This window comes from Pongo abelii, chromosome 4 (assembly GCF_028885655.2).
Source record: "Pongo abelii isolate AG06213 chromosome 4, NHGRI_mPonAbe1-v2.0_pri, whole genome shotgun sequence".
NCBI classification, from domain to species: domain Eukaryota; kingdom Metazoa; phylum Chordata; class Mammalia; order Primates; family Hominidae; genus Pongo; species Pongo abelii.
In genome coordinates this window covers 150,710,916-150,734,899 of record NC_071989.2, presented here as the reverse complement: position 1 = coordinate 150,734,899, position 23,984 = coordinate 150,710,916, and the positions used below count along the sequence as shown (strand labels likewise).

At 45.4% G+C, this 23,984-nt stretch overlaps 1 long non-coding RNA gene across 2 annotated transcripts in view; it reads right to left on the bottom strand.

Annotated features, from left to right (window-relative positions):
- LOC134761435 (uncharacterized) overlaps positions 1-23,984 on the bottom strand; it is a 383,675-nt gene that overhangs the window by 339,534 nt on the left and 20,157 nt on the right. For both annotated transcript variants that reach the window (XR_010140042.1, XR_010140041.1), the window contains exon 2: positions 23,845-23,914. This is a non-coding gene — a long non-coding RNA (uncharacterized LOC134761435). The remainder of the gene's footprint in view (positions 1-23,844; positions 23,915-23,984) is intronic.

Below are 23,984 nucleotides of genomic sequence, written 5' to 3'. Positions count from 1 at the left end.
TAAAAAAAAAATTTTAATTAGTGATGCACAGTGGTAAGTGCCTGTAGTCTCAGCTACTGGGGAGGCTGAGATGGGAGGATTGCTTAAGCCTGGGAGCTTGAGGCTGGCTACAGCGGATGGGGATCACACCACTGCACTCCAGCCTGGGTGACAGAGCAAGACCCTATCTCAAAAAAAAAAAAAAGCCTTGTCACTTCATAGCTGTGACCTTGAACACATCACTTGACCTCTTTTTTTTTTTTTTTGAGACAGAGTCTTCGCTCTGTCGCCCAGGCTGGAGTGCAGTGGCACAATCTCGGCTCACTGCAAGCTATGCCTCCCGGGTTCACGCCATACTCCTGCCTCAGCCTCCAAAGTAAGCTACTTAGGACTACAGGTGCTCACCACCACACGTGGCTAATTTTTTGTATTTTTTAGTAGAGACGAGGTTTCACTGTGTTAGCCGGGATGGTCTCGATCTCCTGACCTCGTGATCCTCCTGCCTCAGCCTCCCAAAGTGCTGGGATTACAGGCGTGAGCCCCTGCGCCTGGCCCACTTGACCTCTTTGATTCGCAGTTTCCTTACGTATGAAGTAAGGCTTAAGAACTAATCACTGTTTCTGTAAAATAAGGGATGATTCTCCACCCCCGCCTTAGATAGCAAGTACCTTGAAGAGAAGGACAAATATGACCTTCAAGGTGCCTTTTTTTCTCTTTTTTTTTGAAATGGAGTTTTGATCTTGTTGCCCAGGCTGGAGTGCAGTGGCACCATCTCGGCTCACCACAACCTCCGTCTCCCACGTTCAAGCTATTGTCCTGCCTCAGCCTCCCAAGTAGCTGGGACTACAGGCGTGTGCCACCATGCCTGGCTAATTGTTGTATTTTTAGTAGAGACGGGGTTTCACTATGTTGGCCAGGCTGGTCTTGAACTCCTGACCTCGTGATCCGCCTGCCTCGGCCTCCCAAAGTGCTGGGATTATAGGCATGAACCACTGCGCCCAGCCTTCAAGGTGTCTTCTTAACAGGGTGCTTTATTCCAAAGAAGGGGCTAATTTAAGGCAAAACTGAGTATGCAAAACGATATGTTACAGGTCATCCAGACCTGCATTTGAATCCTACCACTGCTACTAATATTAAGGAACCTCTCAGAGCTTGGTCATTACTGTTAATATAAAAATAACTAGGGCCAGGCACAGGAGTTCGAGACCAGCCTGTGCCAACATGCAAAACCCCATCTCTACTAAAAATACCAAAATTAGCCAGGCATGGTGGTGCACGCCTGTAGTCCCAGCTACTGGGAGGCTGAGGCACGAGAATTATTTGAACCCAGGAGGCGGAGGTTGCAGTGAGCCGAGATCACACCACTGCACTCCAGCCTAGGCAACAGTGTGAGACAACTATCTCAAAAAAAAAAAAAAATAGCCAGGTGTGGTGACATGCTTGTAATTCTACCTACCTGGAAGGCAGAGGTGGGAGCAGTGCTTGACCTCAGGAATTTGAGGCTATAGTGAGCTAGGATCACGCCACTGCACTGCAGCCTAGGCAATAGAGCAAGACCCTGTGTCAACTAACAGCAGACTAGGTTCACAACAGACTATTCAGAAGTTCAAAGAATTTTGCAAATATGCAAAGATAACACCACCAATTTGTATTTTCAGGGACTCATTCCTTTTCTGGTTGTTCCAGGAAAGGTTTTATAAGCCTCCTTTTTAATTTTTTTCATTGTGGATATGGAAGTGGTTCCATTAGCCAAGATATATGAATTTTTAACAACTCCCTCCCCCAAAAAATGATCCATTCACATAAATGAATCTTAATCTTCATTTTATATTGATAAGCTGCAGGGCTGACACCATTTTTTTTCTTTTAAAACTGTTTTGTCATTCTGAGAACTCGATGCTTTTTGCAAACACCCTTTTGAGGGAGTCAGGTCTTTCCACTGTGAGAGAAAAATGTGCCGTGTCCAAAAGTGTGTTTTTAGCAGCACGGCATTCCTCCAGGCAAAGAGGCGGAGCAATTTCTTTAAATCTTGAAGATCTGAAGGAGAAGCTTCATCCACCATCTCTGTCTTGGGCCAAAAAGACAAAAACCCACCCTCTACCAGGGAATTTTTTAGGAAACAAGTTCTGGTTTTCTCTGCAAACGATTCTGTCTTTCTTTAGAAAGAGTTCAGCTATGTGGGACTAACCCTTTGTAACATCTGTATTCAATCTGCATCTGCACAGAAAGGTTTGCTTAGGGAGCATCTCCATGTACAGGAAGAAATGGGCTGGATGAGATGAACCAGAGGGAGAGAGACAAACCAGGAAGCAGAACACCAGCACTCTGTTATTCACCTTACCACTTCCAAGCTGCACTTTGGCATGTCTCTTGACCTCCCTGAGACTCAGTTTCCTTATCTGGAAAACGGACATAAAAACACCTTTCCTGTCTACTGCAAGAGAGTTGTTCCTTCCCTACCACCTTTACCCAAGCAGAGAACTGCTGCCACTCTGACACAGCTGTGACCCAATTTACACAGATAAAATAATGACCAAGTAGTGCAAGGGTTGCAAACTCAAGTGTCTGATGCAAAAATGAGTTAATGACATGTAGCCGATACTGTCGGTGCCTCACCCAGATCCCTCTGCCAGTTGTGAGCCCCTCTGAACATCAGTGTAATTCCAACAGCCCAAACCTTAGACCTCCTATGCTGTGTCCCTTTACTACCACTACCAGGTACTCAGTAGACCTTAGCCAATGACCTTGCCTCAGGCCAAGACAACTCCGGAGTTCCCTGTAGGCTCAGGCTGCAGCTACCCTCCAAGGGCCTTTGCATGAAATTGCACCTTTGCTTGGTTTCTTCCCCTTTCCAGTCCCAATTCCCTCACTCCCTTGTCAGCTTCTGCTGTTTCAGGGTCTGCCCTTGGGTAACCCAGCCTAAGATAAAAGACCTGGGAGTTGGCCGGGCGTGGTGGCTCATGCCTATAATCCCAGCACTTTGGAAGGCCGAGGCAGGCGGATCACAAGGTCAGGAGTTCAAGACCAGCCTGGCCAATATGGTGAAACCCCATCTCTACTAAAAAATACAAAAATTAGCCAGGCGTGGTGGCACACGCCTGTATTCCCAGCTACTCAGGAGGCTGAAGCAGGAGAATCGCTTGAACCCGGAGGCAGAGGTTGCAGTGAGCTGAGACCACACCACTGTACTCTAGCCTGGGCAACAGAGTAAGACTCTGTCTCAAAAAAAAAAAAAAAGACCTGGTAGTTCATGCTACATCTAAAGGGGGCAGCTGCTGCTCAGCTCCAGCCTATCCAACCACATGAAGATGCAGGTGCAATGTTTCCAGACATTCTGATGTTTCAAGAGAGTCTAGAGATTTTTTTTTTTTTTTTGAGATAGAGTCTTGCTTTGTCGCCCAGGCTGGAGTGCAGTGCCGCGATATTGGCTCACTGCAACCTCCGCCTCCCGGGTTCACGCCATTCTCCCGCCTCAGCCTCCTGAGTAGCTGGGACTACAGCCGCCCGCCACCACACCAGGCTAATTTTTTGTATTTTTAGTAGAGACAGGGTTTCACTGTGTTAGCCAGGATGGTCTTGATCCCCTGACCTCGTGATCTGCCTGCCTTGGCCTCCCAAAGTGCTTGGATTACAGGCGTGAGCCACAGTGCCTGGCCAAAACTGCCAATTTTTAAGTGCTGGCCATTTAATTTTTTAAAAACTTCACACTATGCAGACCAAATTAAATACATCTGTGGATCAAGTCCAGCAATTTCTAAGTACCAAGTGCCTAATATGTATTTGATACGCTGGCCCCAAGTGCTTTGCATGTATCATCTCATATAATCCTTACAACATATCCTGTGAGACAGACATTATCCCCATTTTACAGAAAAGGAAACTGAGACAAAAAAGAGGTATAAGTTCATATTGCTAGGAAGTAGCAGAACTGATTTCCAAACCAAGCTTTGTCTGATTGTAAAGCCTGTGCTCTGAACCACTGAGAGGCTCTGCCTTCCCTTCTATATTTAAGCAACTCCCCGGAGGGGAATCAGAAACTTAGGTCAATAAGTCACCCAACATGTGGGATGAGGAGAGGGGCAAGAGGGGAGGAGAAAAGCTTTAAGCACAATGCGCGTTAGAGCATTGTCCATAACTGTCACAAAATGAGGACAGTGCAAATGCCTAGGAGGAGAAAATGGTTACACAAATGATGGTTCACGGAATTCTGTGCTCTCATTTTAAACAATAATTATGAAAACTATAAAGGAAAATATCTATAATACAATACCGAGTGAAAAACACAGACACAAAATCATACTGACCACAAAGTTGGCAGGCTTTGGATGGAATCAGACCTGGGTTTGAATCCCAGCTCTGCCAACTATGACTATAGGACCCCTCAGAGCCTCCGCTTCTCCAACAGAGTAATTGGGATAATAATTCCTCCCTTCTACAGTTATTGCAAGGATTCGGTGAAAAATATGTAAAAGGTTTTAGCACAATCCAGGCCCATGGTGAAAGAACTCACACCATGTGCAGATGTGTGCAGGAGCAGGGATAAAGATGAGAAGAGACCCCAGGCAAATAGGCAGGGTCATTTAAGACACTGAAACATTATGAGAATTACAATTTTTTTCATCTAAGGTTGTTACAATATCTCAACTAGGTATACAAACATAAATGAGGGCTTTGAACTAGAGTGATACAGTTAAATGTTTCCTCTAATTGACAACCCTGCCCTTCTCACTCATCCTGGGAGGTGCTGTGCTTACAAGTATGAGGTCAGCTCTTGGGGCAATTTACACAGAAATCCGAAATTACGAGCTTCTGTAGCTTCCCCTCCCCAAGCGCATGCAACTCTTTAGCCCTGCCTATTACCTGATTTCTTAATGAAATCTTCCATAAAGGCCGGGCGTGGTGGCTCACGCCTGTAATCACAGCACTTTGGGAGGCCAAGGCGGGTGGATCACAAGGTCAGGAGTTCAGGACCAGCCTGGCCAAGATGGTGAAACCCCGTCTCCACTAAAAATACAAAAATTAGCCAGGCGTGGTGGCAGACACCTGTAATGCCAGCTACTCGGGAGGCTGAGGCAGGGAAACTGCTTTAACCCAGGAGGCAGAGGTTGCACTGAGCCGAGATCACGCCACTGCACTCTAGCCTGGGTGACAGAGCAAGACTCCTTCTCAAAAAAAAAAAGGAATCTTCCACAAAAAACCAGGGCAGGCAGCGTTGAGGAAGGAAGGCTGAGGATGAAGGGCAAAGTCGAAATGCAAAAACACCATAATTAACGTTTTGTTTAGAGGTGTTTTCAGAGATTTCGAACCTTAGTCCCAGAACCATTAGACACCCTTCAGCAAACCACAGGGCTGTCCACCAGGGTGTCAGCCCCAGTTCCTTCATTCACTGTGAAACGTGCACCTCACCTACGGGTTCTCTCTGCTTGGGTTCTGGAACCAGGCTAGGCAGGCCCTGTGCAGTGGGCGGGGTGTGTTCAGTCAGAGGCAGATGACCGGGGCGGGGCTTGATTGTTTTGAGACAGTTATCGGTGGAGACAGGCTCAATTATTTTCATTATATGGAGTCAACAGAGACAGGAGGCATAATGGGTCTCAGTCAGAGAGGCAAAGGTTAAGGTAAGGGAAACAGGGGGAACCAAGGGGGGCCCTCCCAGGCCCACTGTGACCACCGAACCATGATGCCAGGGAGGGTGAGTAAAAACGGGAAGATGTCAGGTGTTTGTCTGGTCCTGCTCTGCTGGATCCAGCATGAACCCCTGGAGAGCCAAGACGGCATTTCCTGTGTGACTGACTCTAAAAGCTTCCAGATAAGGCAGGTGTGCTGGCTCACACCTATAATCCCAGCACTTTGGGAGGCCGAGGCTGGTGGATTGCTTGAGCCTAGGAGTTAGAGACCAACCTGAGCAACATGATGAAACACTGTCTCTACTAAAAATACAAAAATTAGCTGGGCGTCATGATGCGTGCCTGTAGTCCCAGCTACTTAGGAGGCCGAGGTGGGAGAATCGCTTCAGCCTGGGAGGTGGAAGTTGCAGTGAGCCAAGATTATGCCACTGCTCTCTAGCCTGGGTGACAGAGCGAGACCGTCTCAAAATAAATAAATAAAAATAAAAGCTTCAGGTGGACAGATCTTCATCAAGACCTCATCTGAATGGTCCAGCATTAGAGAGCAGAGTACCCTAAGCCCTCTTCTCTTGCCTTCCCACCCCTTTATCCTTTTCCTCTCCATAAATAACAACCAATGTTATAAGGGTTTGCTGCGTGCAAGGCACAGTGCTGAATACCTGGCACATATCTTTTTTTTTTTTTTTAAGACAGGGTCTCGTACTATTGCCCAGGCTGGAGTACAGTGGCATCACAGCTCGCTGCAGCCATGACCTCCCTGGCTCAAGCCATCCTCCTGCCTCAGCTTCCTGATTAGCTAGGACTACATGCACACACAACCACACCCAGCTGATTTTTGTATTTTTTGTAGAGACAGGGATCTATGTTGTCCAGGCTGGTCTTGAACTCCTGGGATCAAGGATCTGAACGCACGTTATTTCACTCTCTTATTAAACCCGTCAGTCAGGCACTGTGATGATCCCATTTAACAGTGAAGAAATTGAGGCTCAGAAAGGGTTATAGGACTTGTCCAAGCCAGTAAGGGGCAGAATCAGCAAACCGAAGTCCATTGAGCCCACAGCCCAAGCTCTCCACTACAATCTTCCTCTTTCCTTTTCTTTTTTTTTTTTTTTTTTTCCTGAGGCGGAGTCTCGCTGTCTCCCAGGCTGGACTGCACTGGCGCGATCTCGGCTCACTGCAAGCTCCGCCTCCCGGGTTCACACCATTCTCCTGCTTCAGCCTCCCGAATAGCTGGGACTACAGGCGCCCGCCACCACGCCCAGCTAATTTTTTTTTTTGTATTTTTAGTAGAGACGGGGTTTCACCGTGTTAGCCAGGATGATCTCGATCTCCTGACCTCATGATCCGCCCGCCTCAGCCTCCCAAAGTGCTGGGATTACAGGCGTGAGCCACCGTGCCCTGCCCCTTCTTTTTTCTTTCTCCTGTTTACTGCTTATCCTCTACACAGGCCAAAGGCCTCTCCCTCACCCCAAACCAGGCCGTGTACCTGTGTGGGTTTGGGGGCTACTCGGTGAGGCCCCTCAGGTGGAGGAGTTACTGTTTCTGAGATTTCTCAAGAACAGGAAACTTCCCCTTGCTGCCTGCAATAAATCCAAGCCTTCCTTCCTTTGTGATTTCACCCCGGGAGCAACACTCCAGCATGACTCATCACTGGGCCGGCAGGAGATCTCCTCTGGAGACTAGAGGTGACCTTGGCCAGGCACTCACATCCTGTGCCTGTTTTCCCATTTGTCAAGTGGACAGCCCCAGCCTCCCCACTAGGCTTGTTGTGAACTATCTGGCTGAACACAAAGCTTGTAGAAAATAATTTTTGAAACAGAATCTAAAATACTGACAATTCTCTTAACTTCAGCCTATGTCCCACAGACCAAACCAGGATCTAAATCCTTCCCAACCTTAATCCTGGCTGCAAGAGTTCTCCTGAACTCCTGCTGCCTTCTTGGTGTATGGTCGAACTAGGATTACTGGAAAAAAGAAAGCTGACAGGGACAATAACCTGTTTTCCAACTGCGATGGGTCACTCCTCCTTCGGCTCCCCCATCACCCTATATTATAAGCACTTAGTAGTAATATCAGCTAACATTAATGAAACCCTGATTGAATATGTAAATTTATATTGTTTTGCTCTGGCACAGCGCAGTGGCTCATGATGGTAATCCCAGCACTTTGGGAGGCAGAGGCAGGCAGATCACCTGAGGTCAGGAGTTTGAGACCAGCCTGGCCAACATGATGAAACCCTGTCTCTACTAAAAATACAAAAATTAGCCGAGCATGGTGGCGCATGCCTGTAATCCCAGCTATTCAGGAGGCTGAGGCAGGAGAATTGCTTGAATCTGGGAGGTGGAGGCTGCAGTGGGCCAAGATCGCACTAGTGTACTCCAGCTTGGGCGACAGAGTGAGACTCTGTCTCAAAAAGAAAAAAAATTTTATATATATATATATATATATATATATAGTTTTTCTCATGTAACCCCTTATTACTAGACCCACTTTGCAGATAAGAAAAGTTAAGTTTCAGACTGGTTGATTATAGAAACTCAAAGGTCACACACAGCTGGCAGGTGTCAAAGCCCAGAATCAAGATCGGGCCTGTCAATCTCCACACTGTACTGTCTTCACTTCGTTTTAAAATTACAAATCCCAGTACGGCTCCCTAGCCACTTTCTCTGCTTTATTTTTATTTTATTTATTTATTATTTTTTTGAGATGGAGTTTCGCTCTGTTGCCCTGGCTGGAGTGCAATGGTGCAATCTTGGCTCACTGCAACCTCTGCCTCCTGGGTTCAAGCAATTCTGCCTCAGCCTCCTAAGTAGCTGGGATTACAGGCATGCGCCACCATGCCCAGATAATTTTTTTTTATTTACTAGAGACATGGTTTCACCATGTTGGTCAGGCTGGTCTCGAACTCCTGACCTCAAGTGATCCATCCGCCTCGGCCACCCAAAGTGCTGGGATTACAGGCAGGAGCCACCATGCCTGGCCCCTTCGCTTCATTTTTCTGCATAGTTTCTATGCTCTTTGGTAAGAAATTAACAGTCACAACCCTCCTTTATCCAGGTAGAATGTAAATCAATGTGGGCAGGGATTTCTTGGTGTTTGGCCACTCTTATGCCCCCTCAGTGCCTAAAACAATGTCTGACACGTAGTATCAGCAAATATTCAAAGTATTCAATAAATATTTCGGCCAAAACAAATTAATTTCGCCAAAAATTCTCATTAGCTATTTTTGACTGTCCTTTCTACTAGATTCTAAATTTGACAGCATTTTCTTCATCTCAGTCCCCATAACTGCCCCCCGTCCCTCCCCATTTCAAGTTTAGAATGACACCTTTGAACATAGCAAAATATTACTTGATATTGCAATGTGATTTGGGGGTGGCCTGCTGTTTGGGGAATTCATTCTTCTCTCCACTCCCCACAACAAACAGGCACTCAGTAGAAAACTGTCTTAGGAAGGCTGGAAAATGTCTAGTACTTTCTCATCTTATCCCTGGGTTAGGTTCCTTCCCGTCCCTACTCCCTGAGGCTGATGGACAGGCAGGCGGGACAGCCCGATCGATGGATGCAAAGGTGCCCTCCTCCGCTCTTGTTTGCTGCTGCGTTTCTGACTCACATCTTCCCTGGGCTGTGGGAAAGTGTTCAGTGTGTGGCTTCACAAACTGCAGTGCAGCAGGGAGAGCGGGCAATTGGAAATGATACGGAAAAGAAAGGATCTAATTAAGCAGAGTCGGTGATAGTGTCGGGAAGAAAAAGCAAGCAAGTGGCAATTTGGATATCTGCCTGCAAATAAAAGAGATGACTGTCGTTTTCTCCTCTGGCTCCTGTTTGCCCTATAAATCTCAGTTCACAAATCCAAGTGTTTTAATTATCGCTGTATAATACAACATGCTGTGCTGGGCCTATCTTAGGGAAATTAAAACAAAGGAGGGGGAAACAGAGGGATTCAGGCTACCCCGTTCTCCCGATTCTCTTGTTTACAATAATCCGAAGGTGTTTCTCCCCCCTTCTGCCATAAACACAACATGGGGTTTTCCAGTATTAAACATATCACCTTCCTCCACTCACAAAAAGGAACTTCAGGCCCTGAGCTGTTGTCAACCATGCAACTCAGTTGCCAGGTGTCACCTTGGCCACTGTTGCTGTTTAATCCCCCAAGAAATCAAAAGAACCAGGTCATGAATGAAATGCCAGGTCCAGCTCAAAAAGGAGAGTCCCTAGTGGGAAGCAGCATGATGATTAAAACTAGCATTTGAATATCACCTTCGCTACATACTAGCTGTGTGGCCTTGGGTAAATCATTTAACCTCTCTGAGTCTCACACTTCAAAGAAAACAAAACAGTGATAAGCAGGATTAAATATATAAGACTATAAAGCACTTAGCACAGTGCTCAACACATAGTAAGTGCTATGCAACACAGTCCCACCTCCAGTCTTTATCTCTGCCATTTCAAATACCTACAGTAAGCTTCTCCCAGAAAGCTGCCTGGTTCACTCCTTCCCTTCTACCTTATCAGTGAGCCTTCCTCACCCTAAATAAAATAGTAGCCCTTCCATCACACACACTGCATTTCCCCTTACATGCTTCATTTTTGTCCATAACAAAGTACTCCTTGACATTTTACATATATACACATACATTCACGTTTCACTTAACGACTGGGGTAAAGTTCTGAGAAATGGTCTGAGAAATGCTTCGTTAGGCGATTTCATCGTTATGCGAACATCGGCTAGAGCGTACTTACTTAAACCTACATGGTATATATAGTCTACTACACACCTAGGCTATACAGTACAGCCTATTGCTACTAGGCTACAAACCTGTACAGCATGTTACTGTACTGAATACTGTAGGCAACTATAACACAGTGATAAATACTTGTGTATCTAAACATAGAAAAGGTAATGCACTGCACTAAGCTAAGACATTAGGATAGCTATGATTTCACTAGGCAACAGAAATTTCTCAGCTCTATTATAAATCTTACGGACCACCGCTGTTATCTGCAGTCTATCATTAACTGAAACATCATTATGCAGTCCACGACTGTACACATATATATATATGTATAGACATATACACATATACATACACTTATATATATATAATTATTTTATTAGGGCGTCTTCTTCATCTAAATTCCAAGAAGGCAGAACTTGTGTTGACCACTGTATTTCCAACACCTGTAACAGTAGTGCCTGGCATGTAATGGATGTTTAATAAATATTAACAGAACCAGTAAATAGAAGCTATTTTTTCCACAATGGTTGGAAGGGCCCTCATAGACCACCTAGACCAAAGTTCTTCACAGGCCAGGAAGTTGAGACCAGGTGGCATCAGATGACCTGCCCTATGGTTCCAGCTTCCCCAGAACTGAGTGGCGGGGACTAGGGACCCTGACTTCAGTGGCTTTGCTCTGCCTCAAGTCAGCCCATTCAGTGCCCACAACAACTCAGCAGGTTGGTGCCCTGTGCTCCTCATCTGAGGAATGGAAACAAGGACATGGTTCACCCTCCCAAGTGTCAGGATGTGGATGCCCTAGTGACTGGCATTCTATAAAAGCAAAAAGGACAGGTGGAGACACAGAAGTCCGCTCTGGAAATCCATCAACAAATGTCCTCAGAGTTGAGGAACTGCAGACACCTGCCGCACAAAGGAGCCAAAGGCCACTGCCTTTCTCTCTCAAAATCCACCCGCACCAAGGACCCTCTTGGCTTTCTGCATGATTGAAGGCAAGCAACTGTGGTCTCATTTCTGGGGTGCCTGGATGACCTCTTGCACAGACACAGGGGATCCTGTGGAGAGAAATGCCAACCCTTGCTCCATCGTTTCTAGGTGCACGACTTCTCTGGGTACCAACTTTTTGTGGCTTAGGATCAAATGAGAAAACACGTGCACAGCACCTGGCACAGCACATGGCACATAGCAGGTACATGAAAACATTAGCTGTTAGGAACCGCACGTTTAATATTCAAAGTCAACCCTCCACCATTGCCCCCTAGAGCTGAGAATCTGAATAGAAGGGCTTACATTGGACGGGGGCTATTCAGCCTTAGAAATCCAACTCCAGGTAATCATTTAAAAGAGCCCATTTTCCTATTCAAGTAGAGTGAAAAGAACTCCACCTCAGTCCCCAAGCCACTCAGGACCTCATAAGGCTGGCAAAGGGAAGATTCCAGTCTGAGAGCACTGGCCACCTAACTCTATTCCCAGAAAGTGGAGTCCGGCCCAGAGCTCCCTGGAAGTTGAGGTAACAAGACCCAACAAAAATATCCTGTGTTCTAGCATTAGGAGATATACCTAATGCTAAATGGCCAGTTAATGGGTGCAGCACACCAGCATGGCACATGTATACATATGTAACTAACCTGCACATTGTGCACATGTGCCCTAAAACTTAAAGTATAATAATAAAAAAAAAATCCTGTGTTCTGTTCTCTTCATCACCTGTCTCCGCAAGTGAGTAATAAGACAAAGTATTAAAGAGAGACATCACCAGTAATCAGAATGTGGTAACTAAATGAGTCTTGTGTCTTCCACTTACAATGTGCAAGCTGGTCCGGTTCCTCAGCCTCTCTGAACCTGCTTCCTCAACTGTATAAAGAGAAAAGCAACCTCTACCTCCTGGGGCTGGTCAAAGGATGAAATGAGAGAATTCTGTTCAGCGGTGTCTAGGACATTAGCTGCTGCTTTTAGTTCAAGAAGCCCAGTGCAGCCTATGCCGGAATAAGCATTAATTGCTCCAAAAGAACACTCTGTACAGCAAAGGCAGCCCTTTCCTAGACCACAGACCACACCACTCCAACATGGGCCACAGGTTGGGAGCAAACGCTTACTCCACCAGAGGCTTCCTGAAATCTTACAAGCAAATGGGGTGAAAGTAGGAGGAATTCGGGTGCAAAAAAGCACAGGTAGAAACTGAGACCCAAACAGCTTCTGAAAAGGGGGTGCCCGGCTGGAAGTGGTGAGGGAAGTTCCCCCACGAAAAAACTTGGACTTGGCAATCATTGCTTTGGACGTCCCGATGTAAATTGCCACTTTTGATGACTTGGGGATTCTAGAATGTTCCGGTCGCTCACTGATTCACAAATATAAGGTCTGGGGTGACCTAAACCTGCGTGGTATGTTCCAAGAGCCCCCAGAGCGTTCCAAGAGCTGGTGACTTTCGGCTCACGTAACTAACCTGGGCCTCAGTTTCCCTCCAGACCCTAACGAAGGAGCTAAAGGTTGTTGCCTCTACAGGGAGGCTGCGAGGCTAAACGGGGATGGCGCGCTAAGGCGCTCCCTAGACACAGCACGGAGCTCTCCGCGCGCGGTTCCCATTCGCTCCCGGAGAGAAGGGCGGCGCGCGGGCTCACACAAAAGCCCAGGACCTTCCTGGGCTGCAGCTGTAGAAAAAATAATCATAAGAAAGCAACTGGAACGCGAGCTGGGGCAGCGGCCGGGCCGGGGGCTCCTCCCGCAGGCGCCCAGGAGCCGCTCGGCCCGTGGCCCGGCCGAGGAGCAGGCGCCCCGCGGGAGCGCTGAGGCCCCGCTGTGCCGAGCCGGGCGGGGGCGGCGGAGGCGGAAGCGGGGGCGGCCGGAGCGCGGTGGGGATGTTTAAAGGAAATTTACAATCATTTCCTCTCTGTGGTTTGGTGACAAATCAACAACATCCTGTTCTTTTGTGAGGCTCCGGGCGCCTGCCAGGCGGGGGCAGCGCTCCGGCTCTTAAAGGGACACACACAGGGCCCCTCTCCCTACGGTTCCCTGCGGCTCCCCCGCCAAAAAAATACAGCTTCTTCAAGGCGTCACCTCCGGGGGCGCGCGGCCGGAATGCGAGGGTTGCGGCCGGAGCCGCCCCCAGGCCACGACCTGGATCGCGTCCCTCACCCCCACACCCCGCCCGACGGGAGGAGACGGTCGCGGCGGCGGCTCACCCCTCTGAAGGACGTCGCGGCCCGGGGCCATCTCCCGCCGAGGGGGCGGGCAGGGGGCGGAGGGGCGTCCTCCCGAGGGTTCCCCTCCCTCCCCCCAACCCCAGGGCAGCTCCGCCGGGCTTCGGACCTCCGGGTAGTTATCCCCCTCCCCCAATCCCCTGGCCTCGTGTTTTGCAGCCCCAAAACTCTGTGGATTTATGGTTAAAATGTCGACGTACGCACAGGAGGTTTATAAAACGCCAAAGCAGAGAGAGACTTCTCGAGCTGTAGAAGTAATGAGAATCAGATGGTCGAGACCAGGAAAAAAAACAAAAAACAAAAAACAAAAACTACTCAACTGCCCTCCTGGGATTTCGTTCATTCAGTCATTTAATGAGTATGTTTCACTAAGTGCTGGTCACTACTCTAAGCCCCCGCACCGCAGGAACAACACAGATTCGGTTCCTGCCCACAGGGGGCTTAGATTCTCAAAAATAAATGAATGAACAGGATTATTTCACATGCGTAAGTGCTATGAGTTTAATGGGTCATATTCTACAACAGCGGCTTTCTGTAGGGACACCTCTCTGAGGGGTCTGACCTGAGGCCCCTTTTCATCCAAGGATGAAAAGGCAAGGGTGCTAGGAAGAACTGAGTTGGAGAGGTCCAAACATTATTATCAGGAAAGAGCTCAGAAGTCCCATCCCAAAGACCAAGTGAAGGGCAGCCCCAGGGCTGCATTTTCCCCTTGAGGACAAGCCTTGATAAGGGACTTGGGTCCTTCTGCTCTTGCTATATCGCCTGAGCCGTTTTCTTCCATCTCTCGGCCTCACAACTTCCTATAGGGAAAATGAGACACTGAACTAGATACAGTACTTCTCAACCTAGGTGCAAATGAGAATTCCCAGCAAGGCTTTCAAAAACACTGACACCCCTGACCCCACCTCAGACCAAGGGAATGAGGATCTCTGGTAATGGGGCCTAGGCACTGGCATTTCTGTAAGACTTCAAAAGTGAGTTGTAGTGTACAGCCAGGGTTAAGAACCACTGACCTAGGGCCGAGCGCGGTAGCTCACGCCTGTAATCCCAGCACTTTGGGAGGCCGAGGCGGGCGGATCAGTTGAGGTCAGGAGTTTGAGACCAGCCTGACCAACATGGAGAAACCCCATCTCTACTAAAAATACAAAATTAGCCGGGCGTGGTGGCGCGCACCTGTAATCCCAGCTGCTCAGGAGGCTGAGGCTGGAGAATCACTTGAACCCAGCAGGTGGAGGTTGCGGTGAGCTGAGATGGCGCCATTGCATTGCAGCCTGGGCAACAAGGGCAAAACTGTTTCAAAAAAAAAAAGAGCCACTGACCTAGATGATATTTAAAGTTTGGGTTTGGGTTTAAAGTGCAATAAGGTGGCCAGGCGTGGTGGCTCACGCCTGTAATCCCAGTACTTTGGGAGGCCGAGGCAGGCGGATCATGAGGTCAGGAGATGGAGACCATCTCCTGGCCAACATGGTGAAACCCTGTCTCTACAATACAAAATATTAGCTGGGCGTGGTGGCACCGCCTGTAGTCCCAGCTACTTGGGAGGCTGAGGCAGTGGATCCCTTGAACCCAGGAGGCAGAGGCTACAGTGAGCCGAGATCGCGCCACTGCACTCCAGCCTGGTGACAGAGCAAGACTCCATCTCAAAATAAAATAAAATAAAGTACAGTAAGAAGGCCAAGAGTGGTGGCTCACACCTGTAATCCTAGCACTTTGGGACGCCAAGATGGGCAGATCACCTGAGGTCAGGAGTTTGAAACCAGCCTGGGCAACCCGCCTGGCCAACATGGTGAAACCCTGTCTCTACTAAAAATACAAAAAAAAATTTAGCCAGGCATGGTGGCAGGCACCTGTAATCTCAGCTACTTGGGAGGCTGAGGCAGGAGAATTGTTTGAACCTGGGAGGAGGAGGTTGCAGTGAGCCGAGATCGTGCCCCTGCACTCCAGCCTGGGTGACAGAGGGAGACTCTGTCTCAAAAAGATAAATAAATAAAAATAAAGTGCAGGAAGAGCTATTTCAATTAAGGGCATAATCATCCACGTTCATTGAGTGCTTACCAGCTGCTATATAATATCCTAAGTAAGCTACATATGTATTTTATCTAATTTAAGTTACAAAGAAAAACCCTACCAACTTAGATAGTATTATTATTCCTATTTACAGATGAGGAAACTGGGTACAGGGATGACACAAAATATGGTCAAGGGCACACAGGTAGTAAGTGGTCTTGTCTGTATCCTGTAAGCTGAAATACCTTTCCAGTGGCAAGGAACAAATTTCTACCTAATGGGGTTGTTAATAAGGCAGAGTATCTACCTAGAGAAGAGCATGGGGTGCTATAAGCCCAGGCTGCCCATACATCTTGGACAGAGGCAGCGGACTGGATTAGATGCCCAGAGTGGAGGTCTTAAAAGAGAGATTGTAACTCAAACAAAACAGACTTTTATGTTTCTTGGTGCTAATCCTCTCGGTCGTTTTCAGAGATGATTCCCATAAATTGTTAAAGGTATGCCTTGGCCAGACAGAGGAAACATTTGGCAAGGTGAGGAGGAAAAAGAACTCCCTGTGTACCCCAGTAATGACCAGGATAGGATACACTCCCCCACCCTCCTCACTCTCCCTTCTAGGGCCACCCCATGCCCTTTTCACCTTTGACCACCTTCCCATTTGTGCAGTTCCCTGAGGGAGGACCCAGGGAGAGTATAAGCATGAGCTGGGACAGGTTCCCTAGGAAAGTAAAAGATCTGAGAAACCAAAGATAAGAAGAAAAGGAAAATGATGCATTCCTACAGTGCGGCACTGTGCTGCTGTTAATAATAAGAGAGCTGGTAGACCAGAAAGATGCTTGTAATATACAAGGTGCAGAATAGGGTTCTCTCACTGATATTTTTGTAAACGACACACACACACACACACACACACACACACACACCCCCACCCACCCAGAACCATCTGGAAGGATAGACTCCAAAGGGTTAGGGTTAGGAGTGATGGCTGGCAGAGGCATGAGGGAGGGTGGTAAAGGGGTGTGTGTAGTGTAAATCTATACTTTTACTTTCTATTCATCTCCATATTCTTTAAATTGGTGACAACAATAATGTATTAACTTTTTAAGATAAAGACACTTCTACTGACAAATAATAAAAATAAATATTAAAAGGGGAAGCATAAAAACCCACCCTGGGTCCTGGGAATTCTATGCAGGGTAGCAGGGTAGATACCTGGTAACGCCATCTTTCGGCTCTTCCCGGTTGATGTCCACCATCCCCTCACCCTCCCACAGCCTTCCATTCCAGTGGCAGGCTCTTAACTGGTCTGCCTACTCCCTTTCAGTCATCATGTGTTACACACAATTTTCTGGGTTTCAGAAGATGGATTTGAGAGGTGCTGGCTCCAACTGACGTAAGAAATGACAAAAGTCACATGAGAGGGAAAAATTGTCCAAAGTGCCATTCGGTGGTGGTGCTGGTGGTGGAGGTGGGTGACGGGGATGGCATTGGAGTTCAAAGGCTCTGACTTCCCCAGTGTCTATGTGTTGCTCTTCTGGAAGCTTAGAAATGGAATCTGACAGTCCAAGCCCTGAAGGAAAACAATAGCGCTTTGTCGTAAGGATCTTATTGCAAAAATCTGAAAGCCTAGGGGTAGGAGGTCTGCTTACAACGTTATGTGCAGAACTGTTCCCTCCAATTAGGAGCTGATAACTCAGCAAACATATGACCTGAGCGACTGGCAGAAGGTGAAATGTCATGCTCTAGGGTGGAATTGTTTGGCCACTCTGTGCTTCCTTTTATTTATGTTTTTTTAGATCTTTGCTGTTTATAAACAGCATAATGGCATGGTTCAGAGCATGAGCTAAGGAGACAGAAAACCCACGTGGGATTTCTAGCTTCACTACCTTTTTAAGCCTCAGTTTCCTCTTCTCTGAAATGGGAATAATATTACTTATATAATATGTAATATTTATATAATATAGATAATATTTATATAATGTAAATAATTATAATATCTATATATAAACATAATACAGACCGGGCACGGTGGCTCATGGCTGTAATCCCAGCATTTTGGGAGGCCAAGGCGGGCAGATCACCTGAGGTCAGGAGTTGGAGACCAGCCTGGCCAACATGGTGAAACCCCGTCTCTACTAAAAATACACAAAATAGCAGGGCATGGTGGCGGGCACCAGCTACTTGGGAGGCTGAGGCAGGAGAATCGCTCAAACCCAGAAGGCAGAGGTTGCAGTGAGCTGAGATCACACCACTGCACTCCAGCCTGGGTGACAGAGCAAGATTCTGTCTCAAAAAAAAAAGTATATATATATATGAGAGAGAGAGTATATAATATAATAATATATATTATATAATACATAATATATAATATATAATATATAATTGTTATATAACTATGTATTATATTAATATGCAATTAATATAAATATAATATATAATTATATATTGTATATTATATTAATATTAATTATATATTATACATATTATATTAATTATATATTAATATATAATTAATATAAATATAATATATAATTATATAAATTATATAATTATATAAATAATATAAAATATATAACTAATATATTAATATTAATATATAATTATATAATACTATGACATAATTATTATATAATAGGATTATATAATGTATAATATGTAATATATTATAATAATAGTACTTACCTTACAGAGGTGTTGGTGAGAATTAAATTAGCTAATACAGGAAAAGCCCTTAGCTCTGAACCTGGCACACGCGGTAAGTGGTATATAACTAACAACAAGAAGGTGGTAAACTGTACCTTACAAATAAGAATAAGGAAGGTGACTGAGTTAAGTGGCTCATCAACACTGACATACCTACTAGTTTACACATCTCAAATTGAAATCTGAATCTTGGCCTCCAGAATGATAGGTGCTCCAGAAGACCTGTGTCCACCAAAATCCTACGTGGTTGATCAATTACTTCATTAAAAAATTATCACCTTCAGGCCAGGCGCAGTGGCTCACGCCTGTAATCCCAGCACTTTGGGAGGCTGAGGCGGGTGGATCACAAGGTCAGGAGATCGAGACCACCCTGGCTAACACAGTGAAACCCCATCTCTACTAAAAATGCAAAAAATTAGCCGGGCGTGGTGGCGGGCAGCTGTAGTCCCAGCTACTCTGGAGGCTGAGGCAGGAGAATGGCGTGAACCTGGGAGGCGGAGCTTGCAGTGAGCCCAGATCATGCCACTGCACTCCAGCCTGGGTGACAGAGCGAGTGTCTGTCTCAAAAAAAAAAAAAAAATTATCGCCTTCATCTAAAATCATTTAATAAGGCCCTTTTTACCTACTTACATATGCCCTAGTGCTAGCCGCTGTACAGACTGAAATAGATGAAATTCTTTCCTTCCATTCTTCTGGAGCCTAGTCACCTTTATTTTTTTAACTTTTATTATCATTCAAATGATTTGGGCAATTTCATCATATACTACATCCTTTCCAAGGCATGCAACCTGACCATAAAATAGAAAATTAATGCTTCAATAACAATAATTATACAGAAAATTTTCCTGAAAATAACATGTAGACTATTTTCCTTGGCCTTTGTATTCAAACAAAGATGAAAGAACTAAGCTGTTAAAAAGCTAAGCTGTTATTCTTTATCTATTCTTCTTTCAATTACTTTTTCTATGACAAAATAGAGTTGTCTTATTGAGACTGCAATTCAGAATTCCAAGTTCTTTCTAGTCTTATCAAAACTTGGCAAATCAAAGAGTTTGAAAGTTATTTTGTGCTTTGTAATAAATTTAATTTACAATCTATTTTGCTTAATTTAAATATTTCTGCATCAGTAGTTACAGAACCATTTCCTTCACTGCATTTTTTAATTTTATTTTTAATTGACATAATTATACATATTTATAGATACAGTGTGATATATTGATACATGTAAACAATGTGTAATCAAATCAGGGTAATTAGCATAGTCATCACCTCAAACATTTATCATTTCTTTGTATTGGGAACATTCAAAGTTGTCTCTTCTGGCTATTTGAAAATATATAATAAGTAATTGTTAACTGTTATCACCCTACAGTGCTATAGAACACTAGGACTTATTCCTCCCGTCTAGCTGTAATTTTTTTTTTTTTTTTTTTTTTTTTTGAGACAGAGTCTCACTCTGTCACCCAGGTTGGAGTGCAGTGGCATAATCTCAGCTCGCTGCAACCTCCACCTGCCAGGTTCAAGCGATTCTCCTGCCTCAGCCTCCCGAGTAGGTGGGATTACAGGCGCCCATCACAGTGCCCAGCTAATTTTTGTGTTTTTAGTAGAGAAGGAGTTTCACCATTTTGGTCAGGTTGGTCTTGAACTCCTGACCTCAAGTGATCCACCCACCTCACCCTCACAAAGTACTGGAATTATAGGCATGAGCCACCACACCCGGCCTAGCTGTAATTTTTTTATCCATTAACCAACCTCTCTCTATTCCCTTTACCCATTACCCTTCCCAGCTTCTAAGAACCACTCTTCTACTCAATGCTTGTATGAAGTCAACTTTTTTACCTCCCACATATGAATGAGAACATGTGGTATTGATATTTCTGTGCCTGGCTTATTTCACTTAATGTCCTCCAAGCTTATCCATGTTGCCACAAATGACACGATTTCATTCTTTTTTTATGGCTGAATAGTATTCCATTGTTTATTTATAGCACATTTTGTTTATCCATTCATTCCTTGATGGACACTTAGGTTGATTCCATATCTTTTTTTTTTTTTTTTTTTTTGAGATGGAGTCTCACTCTTGCGCCCAGGCTGGAGTGCAGTGGCACCATCTGGGCTCACTGCAAGCTCCGCCTCCCAGGTTCACGCCATTCTCCTGCCTCAGCCTCCTGAGTAGCTGGGACTACAGGCGCCCGCCACCGCGCCCGGCTAATTTTTTGTATTTTCAGTAAAGACGGGGTTTCACCGTGTTAGCCAGGATGGTCTCCATCTCCTGACCTTGTGATCCGCCTGCCTCGGCATCTCAAAGTGCTGGGATTACAGGCATGAGCCACCATGCCTGGCCTGATTCTGTATCTTAGCTCTTATGAATAATGCTGCAATTAACATAGGAGTACAGATGCCTTTTTGACGTACTGATTTCCTTTCCTTTGGATTAATACTCCAGTGAGATTGCTGGGTCACATGGTAATTCTATTTGTAGTTTTTTAAGGAACCTCCATATCATTCTCTATGATGGCTATACCAGTTTACATTCCTGCCAGCTGTTTATAAGAATTCCCTTTTCTACTCAGCCTTGCTAGCATTTGTTGTTTTTTGTCTTTTTGATAACAGTCACTTGAACTGGAAGAGAAGATACTTCATTGTGGTTTTATTTTTTTGAGACGGAGTCTCGCTCTGTCACCCAGGATAGAGTGCAGTGGCAAGATCTTAGCCCACTGCAATCTCCGCCTCCCAGATTCAAGCAATTCTCCTTGCCTCAACCTCCCAAGTAGCTGGGATTACAGGTGACTGCCACCATACCTGGTAATTTTTGTATTTTTAGCATTTTTAATAGAGAAAGATTTTCGCCACTTGGCCAGGCTGGTCTTGAACCCTGACCCCAGGTGATCCACTCACCTCAGCTTCCCAAAGTTCTGGAATTACGGGCATGAGCCACCAAGCCCAGCTTTCACTGTGGTTTTAATTTGCATTTCCCTGATGATTAGTGATGTTGAGCATTTTTTCTTTATTATTATTATTTTTTTCTTGAGACAGAGTCTCACTCTATGGCCAGGCTAGACTACAGTGGCATGATCTCAGCTCACTGCAGCCACCAACTCCTGGGTTCAGGCAATTCTCCTACCTCAGCCTCCCGAGTACCTGGGACTATAGGTGCATGCCACCATGCACGCCTGGCTAATTTTTTGTATTTTTTAGTAGAGACGGGCTTTCACCATGTTGGCCAGGATGGTCTTGATCTCCTGACCTTGTGATCCACCTGCCTTGGCCTCCCAAAGTGCTGAGATTACAGGTGTGAGCCACCGCGCCCGGCCTTTTTTTTTTTTTTTTTTGACACGGAGTCTTGCTTTGTCGCACAGGCTGGAGTGCAGTGGCGCAATCTTGGCGCCACTGCCTCCTGGGTTCAAGTGATTCTCTGTCTCAGCCTCACAAGTAACTGGGATTACAGGTGCACACCACCACACCTGGCTAATTTTTGTATTTTTAGTGGAGACGGGGTTTCGCCATGTTGGCCAGGCTGGTCTTGAACTCCTGACCTGAGGTGGTCCACCTGCCTCGGTCTCCCAAAGTACTGGGATTATTATAGGCATGAGCCATTTGTCTGTCTTCTTTTGAGAAATGTGTATTCAGATCATGAGCCCATTTTTAATCTGATTATTTGGTTTGTTATTAAGTACTTCGTATATTCTAGATACTAACCCTTTGTCAGATGAATAGTTTGCAGATATTTTCTCTCATTCTGCAGATTACCTCTTTACTCATGACTGCTTCCCTTGCTGTGCAGAACCTTTTTAGTTTGATATGATCCCATTTGCCTCTTTTTGCTTTTGTTGCCTGTGCTTTTGAGGTCTTACCCATAAAATCTTTGCCCAGATCTGAAGCATTTTCCGTTTTCTTCTAGTAGTTTCATAATTTCAGGTCTTACATTTAAGTTTTTAATCCAGTTTGAATCTATTTTTGTGTATGGTGAAAGACAGAGGTCTAGTTTCATTTTTCATTCATTTTTCTGCATATGGATATCCAATTTTCCCAACACCATCTTTGAATCTTCCCCAAGCCCTTTGAAACAGCAATTCTTTTTTTTTTTTTTTTAACTTCATCCTCCTTCTCCAATCTAGTTAAGAGAAGGAAACTTTCTGGGGATATGAGGTTTAAACTGATGGACCATTAACAGCATAACAAAGCAAAAGGAATTTTCCGGGTCACCAGCCAACAACTTTAGAGTAGTATTTAAAATTCACTTGCTTAGTGGGGAGGGAAAGCACTTGTTCAAGAGAGGGTGGGGGAAGGATTTCTCCCAGCTGATGGGGAACTGGAGAATGCCCTCTTTTTGGGCAGCAAAACCAGTAAACATCATAACACAGGGCTTGGTTTGTGTGCGGATCTTTTATCCTTGTAGATACAGATTACAATGCAGATTTTGGAAAGAAAATGTCTGTCTGCTGAAACCATAAATAAAAAGTTTCTTTGGCTTCAGATTTAAGGAACACCTGGATCCCTGCTCTGGCTTCAACCCTGATTTGCTAGAAGATAACATATCCATAAATTTCTTCTGAGCCCACTGAACACACACACAGACACACACACACACACACACACAGACACACACACACACACACATTTATACAGATATTGCCTTATTCCAGCTGTGGCAGCGTTTAGCAGAAGAAGAACGTTAGCCATATTGTCTTTCCCCCACCTCATTTTGCATTTCTAAAATGTATTTGCTGGCGGTCTGGAAAGTCAAAAGCAGCTTTAGCAATTAAGTGGTAAGCAGAGCTGTTCTAGTAGAAATGTTATAGGGATCACTTTTGCTCCTGAAGGAAGAATGACCAATAGAGTCTTGCTGAAATTCAGTAAGAATTTCACCTCCCTATCATACGCCTTCCCCAGTGTATTGCTCCAGGAACTTCCATAAACCTATGACCACTTACATAGACCTTAAACTTCCTATAACCTCTTGATCCCAGGATTTTCTGGGGGCCCTGCCAAATTGCAGAAGGCTGTGTAACTAGTGTTATACACATTTTAAGATCTTTCTAGTACAGTGGCTTCTAGACTTTTAAAAAAGCAGCAGAAGCATTTTAAAGGAATGCAAAATATGAAAACGAGATTAAAACTATTGTTTCTGGTTGAAGCCAATCACAATGTTGCTCAAAAGGGGTCCTAGGAAACAAATCACAATTTTAGAATATCATTTTTTTTTTTTTTTGAGACTGAGTTTCACTCTTGTTGCCCAGGCTAGAGTGCAGTGACGCGATCTCAGCTTACTGCAACCTCTGCCTCCTGGGTTCAAGCAATTCTCCTGCCTCAGCCTCCCAAATAGTTGGGATTACAGGCATGCGTCACCACGCCTGGCTAATTTTGTATTTTTAGTAGAGATGGGGTTTCTCCATGTTGGCCAGGCTAGTCTCGACCTGCTGACCTCAGGTGATCTGCCCACCTCAGCCTCCCAAAGTGCTGGGATTACAGGTGTGAGCCACCACGCCTGGCCTAGAATATCATTCTATCATGACTTTAAGTAATTTTGGCATTTAATGGAGTTCAAACTCCTTACTATGCCTATACAACACTTTTGATCCAGCCCCTGCCTACCTGAGCTCACGCAGTTATTCTCAAGTTGTTTACTCCTTGGTTTTGTTGGTACAAATCTTCTACTAGCTTCCTGGAAAGAGATACACAGAAGTAAATATCGGCTCACTGCAACCTCCAGCCCCCAGGGTTCAAGCAATTCT